At 26.3% G+C, this 14840-nt stretch overlaps 1 protein-coding gene across 2 annotated transcripts in view; it reads left to right on the top strand.

Moving 5' to 3' along the window:
- The window catches only part of SK (small conductance calcium-activated potassium channel), a 207627-nt gene that overhangs the window by 89027 nt on the left and 103760 nt on the right, over positions 1-14840 (top strand). The window lies entirely within an intron of this gene.

The raw sequence follows: 14840 nt of genomic DNA on the forward strand, positions 1-14840 counted from the left end.
AAAACATAAATTTTTTTAATATATATATTATATAATATATAAATAGCAACACACAAAACAATACGTGTGGCTTTGTTATAAAAAAAGGTTTATTTAATATAATTTTATACTACTTAATGAAATCAAATTAATATTCACTAATAATTTCTGGGAATTCAAATTAGACATAAAAAAAATATAAATGTTTAATAAATATAATATATAATATATAAATAATAACACAGAAAATAATACCACAATTACAACGGAATACATAAAATAATAATACACTAAAAACTAGAAAAAGTAAGATTATGTTGTACGTAAATTGAAATAATTCAATTGAAATACGACGCCATTTATTGAATACTTGAACAACCTAAAGATCAAGATAACCTTACAATAATAAATTCCTAAATTAGCGATAAAAAATAAAAAATAAACGCGGTAAAAACTATCCTATGTACTAAATTGAAAAAAATCACACAAAAGATAAAAAATTCCAATAAAATCGGTTCAATAATTTCGAACTTCATTGGAAACCAACCATGTGACACTGAATTTTTATATTTTTTATTTCTTTTTCGATTTATTGTTATATTTATTTCTATATATTTAAAAAATGCATATTTTTTTTTTTCAAGAATTTAATTGAAGTATAAAATAATCATTTTTAATATCCCATCCTAACGAACTGATACGAATTTATGCGAACGAAATGATTCATTGAATCGAAAGAGAAACTTTATTGGAGATTATGTAACAACGCAATGCAACTTGGTATAGAAAGACGGTTCACTCTCGGTTGCGCTACGTAAGTAAGAAACATAATCAAAATCATATTCTGTAGATGGCAGAGACGTTGCCTCGGCTAAACGTCTGTCAATTAATTTGACGGTGAATTCAAGCAAAGTTATTACTTTGTACGTGACAAGACATCTGTTAAGATATTTCTATATACATGTACACATTATCAAAGAAGATAAAATATATTTAATCATATGACTAAGAATCTTTCATTATTTATAATTTATTTATAAATAAATGATATATAAGAATGCATATGAAACTTCTCCTTTTATGTTTTCTTAGAGAGGATTAAATATTGAGTTTTACTACTTGCACAGTGTATGAATATAATCTACTACTATAACTGTGTAAAATTTTAAAAAGATTGATGTTCTGTCAACTTGACTCTCCCTGGTTATCAGTTCACGTAATTAAATGATTATATATTGATGAAAAAAATATTTTAAAAATTATTTTTAAAAAATATATAAAATAGGATTATACTAGGATTAAAATTAATTTATACATTGATCAAAAAAATATTGAAAAAAATTATTTTAAAAAATATATAATATAAAGTAGGATTATACTAGGATTATAATTAAAACATTGATCAAAAAAATATTGAAAAAATTATTTTTAAAATATACATAAATTAGGATTACTAGAATTATAATTAATTTATGCATTAATCAAAAATAATATTTTAAAAAATCTATAAAATAGGATTACTAAGATAATACTTATTAAAATCCATAATAATAATTAAAAAATGTACAAATCGTTTACAATTAACTTTAAATTTGTCGTTGCTTTTGGTAAATTCGTAAACGAGATTTTAGAACAGGGATTGGAATATATGTAAAGCCTACGATGATGTTGACGAACGAAACATGACAAGCACTATGTTATCACGAAAGCGTTGGATTAGAAAATATAAAGTCGACGCATATAGCCCGTGCAACAGGGTAGATCGTACGAGGAAGATAGACATATGCACGACAAGCGAATAGAACAAGAGAATCTACTTCGTCACACGATTGATAATTATCATAAACATAGGACGTATGTTTGCTGATCGTTAGGTATCGTATCTCATGGTTGACATTAACGAGCATCGATACATCGCCTAATCGAAACATTCCCTTTACGGTTTATCTTTGCTCACATAAGAGACCATAGTTCGAGAGGTTCAATTATTTTACAAATTATTAATTACCTTAATTTACGCTTATTTTTTTATTGCTTTATTCGTTTCATATTCAAACATTAAAATTATCAAAAACAATGAAAATGGTTAATTATCATATACCATATTTGAATAATGTAAATATTAATTTGGTTTTGTATTTTATCGAATTGACATTGAATAAAAATTACAACAACAACAAAAGAAATAATATAAGTAAAGTTTTATTCGATGTAAAATAAAAAAGTAATTATTACTACTGATCCTATAAAAATACTAGAACCCATGAAAATGATTGTTTAACATATACCATATTTAAATAAAGTAAATATCAATATGGTTTTTATTTTTCTAAGTATAAATATGTGTGTAACATTTCTTGTAAATTATACCTTTGTTTTCTTTTCATCGAATTAAGATTGAATAAAAATTTAAAAAGAAAAAAAAAGGAATAATATAATTAAAGGTTTATTTCATCAGAAATAAAAAAAAAAAGAAAAAAACAATCATTTCTATTAATCCTATAAAAATACTTGGGTTTTACGAGTGTAAATCATGAGTTTTCTAGATTCTCTCATCGAAATCTCATCAAGTATAGAAAAAAAGAAAGAGAAAGAAGGAAAATAAAAAAAAAGAAAGAAAGAAGAGCGAGAAAAACCCACAAACCGCTTGGAAAGAGAGGATGTACTTTATGAAATAAGTTACTTCCTCACAAAGTTCTTCAATTAAAAAACTTTTCACATTCGAAAGCGCGAACGATAGAAATCCGCGAATCGTTCAACGACGCTCGTTTCCTTCTTTGGCACTGCGATAAAAGGCAAAAGGGATTTTCAAAAGAACCGATATCAAAAGAAATAAAATGGTAAGACCAAGAGAGAGAGAGAGAGAGAGAGAGAGAGAGAGAGAAATGAAAGATAGAGAAAAGGGGAAAGAAAAAAGTATCAGACGACTCTTATAAAAAGAAGATCAAAAACGAGTCTTAGAACAAGTATAGTAAACGTCCAACTGTTTCCTGTTACATTTTTACAAACGATGCACAATTTTTCTCTTTCTCTCTTTCTCTCTTACACATACATATAAACATACATAGATATATATATATAAAAACCAGTGGTATATCGACTTGTATCGATTCAAGTTACAAATACACAAGAAAGAAGTAAAGAAAGATAAAAGTCAACAAGAGATATCTGAAACAACATTCAAGAAAGAAAATAATTTATTCTTAGGTAACCAACTTCTAAATGACTTTTACAACTACTACAACAACTATGACTATTTATAACTATCACTATTACTATTACCTATCACTATTTATAACTATCATTATTATTATTACTATTTGTAGCTATCATTATTACTATTATTATTAATTAGTATTAATTGGCGTTATATATATATATATATATATAGGAACTTGAAAGTTCATTACTACATTATTACTATAACTATTACTATTACCTATTACTATTTATCTATCATTTAGTACTATCTATCTATCATTTATTTATTATATATATTTATCTACTTATCTATTTACTATCATTAATACTATTACTATTACCATATATAACTATTACTATTATTATTTGTAGCTATTATTATTATTACTATTATTATTAATTGCCGTGTGAAACTCGAAAATTCATTGTCGCATTATTACAATTACTATTACTACTTATAGGTATCATTATTACTGCTATTATTAATTATTATTAATTGACGTTAGGAACTCGAAAGTTCATTCTCACATTATTACTATAACTATTATTATTTATACCTATCACTATTAGTATTAACTAACAATTACTATCTACAGAGTTATCCACTACTAATACTAGTATTACTAATACTAATACTATTACTACAATAAGCACTACTTCTATTTCGTCTTCTTCTAGTTACTTTTTAGATTCCGGAAGTCCTCGGTCTTCTAAGTTTCTCTTTCTTCAATATTACTACATTGTCAAAGGAAGAACTTTGGATTTCTACGAAATGAACCTCATAATGCACTAGTTCTACCTAGATAGCTTATGGCATATTATATATATATATACTTTGACATAGGAAGCTTCTGCCAACTTCAAACGTAAAGCAAAATAGAGAAAGTATAAGAAAGAGAGATAGAGAGAGAGAGAGAGAGAATGAGAATGAGTGGGTGGAAAGGGTAGGGAGAGGAGAAAGGGAGGGGGGAATGCTAACCTCGTACAAAACTTACTACTCCGTTCTTCTATAAGCTTTTCCATTTTCACTCCTTTCCTTTCCTTCTTACAGTATTTTCTTTCTTTTCCATTGCGTGAAAAGAAGGTGTGTTATGACCGAATAATAATAATAATAATAATAATACTAATAATAATAAAAAAAAAAGAAGAAGAAAATACGGAAAAGTATTATAAATATCAAAATAAAGTTCTGGGTTGTTAGTGAATGAGTGAGAAAGAGATAGATAGATAGTTTTCTTCTTTCCTCATGTCGTTTTCTCCCATAATGCGAACATTTATTTTTTTTTCTTCTTTTTTATTTTTTTCTTTGTTGCCAACCAAAGTATACAGGAAGCTTCTTTCTATCGCCATAACGTAGTCGTAAAGCTTGCTTTTGTGTCGTAAATGTCGCTAGTATATAACATTTTGTTAGCTATCTCTCTCTCTCTTTTCTCTCTCTCTCTCTCTCTCTCTCTGATTTTTCTATTTTATTCTGTTTTGTTGTTGTTGGTTTCTCTTTCTTCCTTTAAAGCAACGCGAAAAGCTGTACCTTATGAATATTTTTAACGAATTCGAGAATTATGAAAAAATTTCCTGAGTCCCTAAACATAGAAAGTAATGTTTTAAGTGTTAATGTTTATTTCGAATTGTTTCATTTGTTTAAATATGAACAATACGATGATAAATAAATCGTTTGAAAATATGATTTTGATCCATGTTTTATTTGTCATTTTAAATAAAGCTTTATTTGGATTTCACGATGAATTAGATTTGTATTTTTGATTTAAATCCTACGAATATTTTCAAAATAATAATCTCGAGTATTTAAAGACTTCATAATATAGAAATTTTGTTTGTTGAACTATCGAAGTTTACACGATAATTATATTTACTTTTTAAATTTATCATTGCAATCCATTTTATCCATAAATGTGAAGCTTTCTAAGCTAGCAAACAAATGGGAATCTGAACTTTGTAAATCGCATTGCGTGCATCGCAAACATGAAATCTGTTGTTAGAAAGTAAATAAAATTACAATGAGTACAATACAAAATATGCGAACATTAATTTTTAACAACAATGATTCATAACTTCATAATAATAATAATTATTATTATTATTATTAATTTATTGAAAGTATATGAAAGAAAACAAATGTATCAAATTTAAAACACTAACAATAATAAATGAAAAAAACAACTTCTTATCTATGAACAAAAAATTCAAATACGTAATTTGATAATGTGTTAAAGATTAAAATATTTAAAAAATATAAACACACATATATATTTATATATGTGTTAAATAACGAAAAAAAAAATATGCTTATCAATATATCTTCATCTTATAGTTAAGATAAAAAGACTGGAAATGAAATGAAATGAAATGAGAAAAAAAAAAAAGAAGAAAAGAAGAAAAGAAAGAAGAGAAATTGGAAAAATATTTAAAAAAATAATCCGCAGGTATTTAATGGTCAGGCTACGTCTCGCATATAAATTTTTCAAAGCGGTGATAAAAGCCAGCTATCCACTCGTATCACGTTTCTCTTTCTCTCTTTCTCTCTCTCTCACTCTCTTTCCTTCCTTCTCTCTCTTACCTTTTGTGATACTCACGAACGATCCGGAATCCGGTTATACGTATATCCTTGAACGACACCGATATGCAGTCTCGCTCATGAATTATTGATAAAGATATATTGAGTCGAAATCTAACGTTCGTTGTTCTCTAGTGAACAAAATATTACATCGCGATGAAACAAAACTTATAAAAAAAAAAAAAAAATGAAAAGAAACATAAATCGATTAAATGTAATCAAACGAATACACTAACCATTTAACTATAAAAACAAAGATAATATACGTGTACCTATGTAATTAACACTAGATGTAGATGTGTGTCATTTTGATTGGTCGGGCCATTTAATTTCAAAATTTCTACTTCATGTAACATTTGATTTCTGTAAATAATTAAGCGTTTTGTTATTTAAAAATGTCTATAAATCAATTTATCTAGTAAAATTATTATTGCGTCAACATTTTTTTCTTATTTTTTAAGAGTAAATAAAGACTTGAATCCTCAAAAAGCATTTTTTTTTATACACCAGTCATTTTGACTAATGTTAAAAGGTTGTATATTGAAAAAAGGTTAATTTGTGTTGTTGGAAAAGTTTGACAATAGTTTTAAATCAAATATAAATACACGTTGAATCACCATTAATGTTTAATCCGACCAGTAATTAGGATCGTATGTCCAGGATTCCGATTCTATCCGATTTGTACTTACCCTTTTACCCCTAACTAACCCCCTCCCTTGTTCCCTCACCTATTCAATCCCTCATCTGTCCCTCCACAACGTAAATCGATCGATTGTCCCTATAGCAAATAGATAAAGCATTGCGTTCGCAATGAGTGAGAGACAGAATTTACTAGTTTCAACGTGTCCCCCTCCCTCCTTTCTCTACTTGCTTTAAATTCATCTAGATTTTCATCGGTCATTTTAGAGGGATTTTAGCTGGATAGATAGATACCCGTTGCGTCAAATGTATTTCAAACGTTGTTCTCTTTAATTAGCTCGTTGAAATTTATAGCCATAGATGAAGAGATTGGTGGTGGTACCATTCGATATTACGCGTTACGCTCGATCGTATTCATCTTTGGTTGAAATATATATATATATATATATATATATATATATATATATATATATATATATATATATATATATATAGATATAGATATACGTAGATTTAACATTAGTTTAAACGTATACGTACCAATACACAGGTATTGTACGATACGTTACTTACCGCAGCTTGAACTTCGGCATTATGTGGTTCATTACGGGCTTGATGTTACGGTCCAACACTCCATTGTCGGTGCAACAATATTCGTGCTATGGAACCATCACTACTACTATTACTAGAACTACTACTACTACTACTACTATCAAACCACCGCATACCGTTTTCCACTGTAGAATAACCACCAATGCTGCCTGTGTTGTTCACTAAACTTTACAATACGTTCCAATCGAGTTATCCAACATAATTTCGACAAATATTCTTCTTTTCTATTTGTTACTTTCTTTCATTTATCGTTTTCTATGAAACATAAAACACTTCTAACTTTCCTTCATGATTTCTATGGTTGTTTTATACCTATTCTCTTCATTTCTTTGTTTTCATTCCTTATACGTATGAATGTGGATTTAATTCATTAACTTATTCACGATTAACATTTTTTTTTTTAATTGATTTAATTTTTATAATTTTTGATATTAATATTAATTTGTGAATTTAATATTTTTTAATTTTATGTATGATTTATGAAAGAAATAATAGATTTAATTTTGTTTTTTGTTTTTTTCTGAGATTGTAGCAAAAGTTTTCCTAAATCTAGACGACATAAATAATTATTTTTATTTAAAAAATAAAAACTAAAGAGCAATGCTAGTAGTTAAAGGAAATATGTTTCTTTTTTCGAGAGGAAAGAAATTTTGTTGTTGTTTTTATATCTAAAATAGTTATCTACGATAACGAATTATCCAATTTGTCAGAAATAATGCTAATTAAATTTGTCGTAGTGGCGAAACACGCAAACAGACATTTCTACGCTACTATACAAGGTTATTTATACTCAAATCGAAGTGTTACAATCGAGTTGTTCTACATCCAATTCACGTTTCGAACATAAAGGACTACCATGTTGTACAAAATAGTTTATATGTAAAATAATAATAATAATAATAATAATAATAGATACGGATATGTACGTGTGTGTTATAGGCAAATTAAATAAGGATAATTTAAAAAGAAAGGAAAATTAAAAGAAAAAAGTTATTAAACGTGATATAACATTTTTCCAATCTTTTCGTGAACCGTATATACAATAATAATATTTGTTAAATCTACGTAATCGAATTTTTGTTCAAATCTCTCTCTCTACAAAAAATAAAAATAAAAATAGAAAAGAAATTATGGAATATTAAAATAACTACAAATAATTTAAATTATAATTTTTAAAGAAATATATAAAAATATATAAATTATATATTTATGTATTTATTTTATATATAAAAATTTATTATATATTTGTATATGTTTATATTATATATAAAATTACATAAATTATATATATATATTTAAAAGAAATATTAGAAATGCAGAATTTTGTATGGTGTTTACCTGTAAACGAATAACTTTTATTTAATGATTAAAAGTACATTTATTTGAATGGTTGTTTTTAAACATTTCTATAATTGTTTGTCTAGTTTTTTAACCACGTGGTATTAAAAAGGATTAATTGTCATCAACTTTTTTTTTCCTTTTTTTTTTTTTTAAAGATTAGTTAAAATAAACGATCACAACCTCGAGAGACTTGGTAGTTTCATGGAAAGAGATAAGAGAGCTCAAGCTCGTTTCTCAATTTATTTCGTAAGACTCAGGGGTTACGATTTGTAACGTTTCTCTATCGTCGATCTCTCCTTTCGTTTCTGTTCAAACTCGTAGAAAATGTCTAAAAGAGGATTTTCGTTTAATCGTAATAAATATATTTGTGGATTAATTTCTTTCCTTTTTTCACACACACACACACACATAAATAATATTTTGTCACATAAACGAATTTTTTTCTTTTTTTTCCATGTAACACCAATGAATTTATGTTGGAATCGTTTATTTTTCCAATAAAAGTGAAATATATTTGCAAACGATAAAATAATTTTTTCTTATTTATCAATATTCTTATCATCCCGAATATTTTCATATATTTTTATAAAATAAAAATTATATATTTTTATTATGTATTTATATTATTATATATTTTTATTACATATTTTATTATTTGTAAAATATATATTTATTTATTTTTCACGTTATTGAAAAACTCACTTTAAGAAACGTTTGTTAATTTTTAGGGTTTTAGGAATTAAAAATAAAGATAAAGCAATAAACGTGAGAATGAAATCGATAATAAATAGATAAATTATCAAATGTGTTCCCCGATACGCAATATATCGTCGATGTAATAAATTTAATCGAATAAATAATAATTTCAATATTATATTTCTACGAAATATAAAACAAAAGGAACTAAATAAATATAATATAAATATATATATCATGTAAAATGAAATTTGGAAGAAAAATGTTCTCGATAAAATAATTATCGTAGAAATTATTTTCGATCAAACGTCACACGGCACATGGATGTACGATAATTCCGCTAACGTTGAATGAAAAATACGACAAATAATATCTATGATCATCGTATATAACATCGATGAAATACTATTGTTAGTTTGAAATTATTCGAATCAGCTGTGTTGTCCATGAACACATTCCTATTTCGAATTTCCATACATGGCACATTCTACCCAATTCACCTTTGTAGAAATTTAGTTTATAAATTCTCGATCTATAATTGGGTCCTTCAATAAACACACACACACACACATATGAATATAAAACATTTCCATGTATGGTGAAACATTGTTGTTATTTAATATAACAGGTATGTATTATAATTTTAAACCGATAAAAGTATGTGACGACTGTCATCGAGTCGTCTATACGATTTTACTGACGTCAGTTAAATTTTGTTATAGCCAAAATTTCAATCTACAAAGTCGTATACAGTGTAACACGATAATACCAAAAAAAAAAAAAAAAAAAAATAACAACTCATTTTCTTCGTACCACTCGTGGTTTATTTCTACCCCCTTAAACTACTTGATGCGAACATTATAAAACGAACAAAGTATTATACGTCTTAACGTATAACGCGACCAAAAAGTTAATGCTCTCTTTTAAAGCCAAAAATGGGATACGATAAGACGAACCTTTTTTTAAGGCATATTTTTTCATGGTTTTCGAGTTATCGTAGAATATTTTGTAACAACGTCTTCTTTTACGATGTCATAGAATTTAACTGGAAAATATAAACAATATCGATTCTCTTATACGAATCTATTTTAAAATAGTTTTTATTTTCATTAATAATTCTCTAGAATATTATCTTTGATATTATTAAACATTTAACAAGAATAATCTGAAAAAGTGTAATATTTCAATTAAAACTGACCATTAGAAAGGGAAAAATAATTAAGGTTGTGAAAAGTAACAAAATATGTGCACGTAATTATGTATCGAGGTATTTAAAGATTTACATTTGAATATTAAATAAATTCTACTATAACATTAAAATAATAAAAATGCATTTTTAAAAATATTGTGATAATTACATTGAATTTATTTACATTTAAAATAATATAGTGTGAACTAATTGATAAACTAATTTTTATATTTGTAAATTTTGACTTACTTTAGACCACTTTCATAATTATGGAGTTTAAAATAATGTAGTTTGAAATAATTGATAAATTAATTTTTATTTTGAGTTATGTTAGACAACTTACATAATTATGGATTACATATATTTATCTATTACGAATGTGAGATATAAAATGTAATAAATGACGAAGAGTAGTAAATATCTCTGATAGAATCTTAAACCAAGGTCAGAAAGATTTGACGAAGTTTGTTTGGCCTTTACTATGCGATTAGATTTTAGGATCGTCGTCACTATAAGCGAACGATCGTATTACAAAATATAACCAAAATTGAATTATCTCTTTAACGCGGAGAACAACCTAGTTTCCACCTACGTTCTAAAACGCCTTATTCCTTGCTACGAACGTTCAAGAGGAAAAGAGAAAGAGAAAGATAAAGAGAAAGAGAAAGAGAGAAAGAGAGAGAAGGAAAGGGTGAAAAAGTATCGTCTAACAATACCTTTCCCGATAGCTAAACGTTAACGTTTTAAGCTCGTGCCGTGAAATCTCATTAATCAAAATATTAATATCACTAGGATCGTGTGATAAAAGTATCACATACACGAAATTTTATCATTCAACATTTCTCTTTGGTAATATTAACTTTTATATCACAAATGTTCTTTTTCAATTTTCTTTTTTTTTTTTTTATGTTCAAAATTCAATTATCAGACGTAGCGAATTTCATTCGATACCTTTTTACATAAATTTAACACGTATTTATAAATTAATATCATACATTTTAATATATAATAATAAATAATAATATTACATTATTCGAAGTAGTTTCAATTATTGATCATTTAAAATGACGTATTTATCAAATACCAATCGATTATTTATATTCAAGCAAAAATTATTAATATAAATTATTAAAAATTAATAATATTATAATTAATTATAATTAATTAAATTAATAATATAATATATGTTCTTATTAATTATATTTATTATAAATTATAAATCAATGCAACGATTGATATTTTATTATAATACTTTTTACTTATTTATTGTAGATATAAATATTCAATATGAAGTATTATTAAGTGAAAATGTGTTTTCTATAAAAAAAAAAAAAACGAAGATAATCGAGCAATGTAAATCATGGTGTTTTGAGTTCGTAGTTGTTTTCTTCGTTCTTATAACGTGAATCATTCTTTATCTCTTTCTTTCCTGTTACATTTACATAGAAAAGGTATAAGACGAGATGGTAAAGAAGAGAAAGAGAGTGTAAAAGGGCACCTTTAAGGTTCATTTGTAAATGAAGGCTCGTCGTGCGCTTTATTACCCTTTTTAACTATTCCTTCTAATCTTCAAATAAATGCATATTTATTTGCACATTTTTCACTCAACTATTTTCAACCAAATGTATTTCTAAATTTCATTTTTATTTCCTTTTTTTTTTTGACTTTTACATTCACGCAAGCTATAAAATTATCGAATCGTTTATCGTGAAAAAAAAAAGAGAGAGAGAGATAGAGAGATAGATTGAAACATTTTAGAAGAAATATTAGGATTAGATCGAATAGCAATAGAGTAATATTTTCGAATGATCATTTAAACCGGTGAACTCTCACTCTATTAATATTAAATCACGTTGAAACGTTTTTCCAATCAAACAAATCCATATGCCTTTGAATACTTTATAAAGTAGTATATATACATATATGTGTGTGTATCTGTTTGAAAGTGTACGATTTTCCAAGTAATGTCACTTTTACCTGAAGTACAAACATTTGAAAATATCATATTCACACATGCAAACATACATTTGAGAAATATCATCTTATTTTTGAATTTCAAACTCGATCGATATCTACATTATTTTGAAAGATAAATATATAAGACTAAAATGTATATTTTTCTTTTTAACAAACAAACAAATGCACTATTAATAATAATAATAATAATAATAATAATAATAATAATAATAATAATAATAAAGAATAGAACAAATATACAAGCTACTATTCTTTTATTTCTTTTTTTTTTTTAGTTTTCGTATAACGATCCGATAAATCGTTGGAAAAGATATTGTACGGTGTATTTCTATCTCGTTGATCGAACCAAGCTTTTGCGATGAACGAAAAGAGATTAAAAAAAAAAAAAAAAAATAACTGTAAAAGAGAGAAAGAAAATAAAATGAAATAAAAAAAATAAAATAATAAAAAAAAAAAAATAAAAAAGAAAGAAAATAAATGAACGAGGATATTCAGAGAGACACGAAGAGGTGGTTACACCATAAAGAGAGAGAGAAAGAAAGAAAAAAAGAAAGAAAAAGAGACAAGGGATGAAAAAAATAAAAGAAACGAAAAGAAAACAAAAAAAATATACGACAGGACGATTTCGTGACTTGGTTATTTCTCGAATGCGTGACACAGTACGACATGGATAAAGTGCGAAAGGGATATTTATCGAGGTCAAACGAGGGGTGAAAAGAAAATGATCGATCCTGATCGATAGGCTTCTTCTTCTTTTTCTTCCTCTTCCTCTTCTTATTTTTTTTCTTCTTCTTAAACTTCTGTCTCATCGTCTTTTGTCAATGACAGAACAAATAAAAACTAACTAAAACTTTACCGTATGAAAAAACAAATAATGTTCTCACACGATCTCAGGTGTGATAATCTTCTTTCCAACTATTTCTTTATCATCTCATCCTTAAATCCCAAATCCCTTGATTAACCAATTAGATTCCTTCTTGATAGTCTTCGACGTGGCAAAAAAATCAAGATCCTAATTTCTTCTCATTTATCCAGTCGTACCTTTTCCTTGAGTTTCTTCTTATCGTTTCTATGAAACCTTGATCGAATTCGATTGGATCACACGAACCTTCTCGATCATGGATTTTTTGTCCCCTTTCTCTCTCTCTCTTTCTTTTTTTACCTTTTTAATTAAGGCACGTGGAAAAGTGATCGTAAAAGGTTAGATGAAAAATCTGATACGAAAAATTCATTGGGTACGATCAATTAGAATGCTGTATGAATGTCAATAACAAGAGAATGATGATGAATATGTATATAGTAAGTGAAAAAAAATAAAAATTTAATACATATGCACGTATTTATATGTTATACGTACGAATATTTGTTAATATAATCGAAACAAATATATATTATATATTTTAAATCTATTAAATCTATAAAAATGTAGATTTCATTTGTACCTAATGGATAATCTTACTTAAAAAGTGAAAGTACTTTACCGATTGTCTTGAAATTTTGACACAACGTTGCATTCGTATACAGTTAGGTTTTTATTACATTAATTTATTTATAAAATAATTAATTAATTTAAAAAAACAATGAAAAAGATACAGGTAGGTCCATCATTATCTGTTGGTCATAGATTTCGTTGAGTGCTCGAAACATTTGAATATAACTTAACTTTTATTTAATATGACAACGTCATATTTTGACTCACATGAGCCACAGTAACGCATGGCGAGGTACAGACTAGTATAAATTAAAAATATATAATTATTATTATTATATATACAAAAAAAGCCAAATATATATACGTATTTAACGCATATATTTGATCGAATGGGAGAAATTGGTTGGGCGTAAATTCGTTTATCAGAAAATCCGATAGAGATTCGATATGGCACAGGATCGTGAAAGGATGGCTTGTGAAAAAATAAAGGAAAATGGAAAGAGGGAAAGACAGAATAGAATGAAATCCAAGAGAGAGAGAGAGAGAGAGAGAGAGAGAGAGGAAAGGTGTAAGAGGTCTCGTCAGCTGATATTTTCACAGAAAAACGAGGTATAACTGGGAAAACGAGACAATCTACTATTGCAGAGGAAACCATTTGTAATATTTAATCTGTCACGTTCTTTTATCTCATTTCACGTTAATTATTTACATAGATTTTTTATATTCTTTTTAAAGATACATCTTGTATCGATCACGAAATGAAAAAGTTATCTTGTAAATCGTACGATTAATTCATTTGTATTATTCTGCGAATTTTATTTTGATTTATATCCGTGTTTCCGATAATCAATGTTTCATGATTGCTCATTTGAACTATTTAAATTTTCATTAGATTTTACTCGGCATTAGAATTTAGAACGTGTTTAAAATTTAAATGACAATAATCCCGCGTATTACGTGTAACGAACAATTATATTTTGCAATTACTCTTGTTTTTCATCGTTCTATTTGTTTTTTTTTTTTTTTTTTTTTTTTTTTTTTTTTAAATAATCGATTAACTATAGTAATTTATCTCTTTACCTATGTGTTGTTCATTTTTCTACGATATTCCAAATGTCACAGTAAATAGAAAATCAACATCAAGATCTGGAAAAAAAAAGTGGCACGCGAATACGGATAGTGAAATGTTTTAAAATCACTAT

This window comes from Polistes dominula, unplaced genomic scaffold, assembly GCF_049000335.1.
Source record: "Polistes dominula isolate Pdom_NZ unplaced genomic scaffold, Pdom_raw_medaka contig_79, whole genome shotgun sequence".
Taxonomy (NCBI): domain Eukaryota; kingdom Metazoa; phylum Arthropoda; class Insecta; order Hymenoptera; family Vespidae; genus Polistes; species Polistes dominula.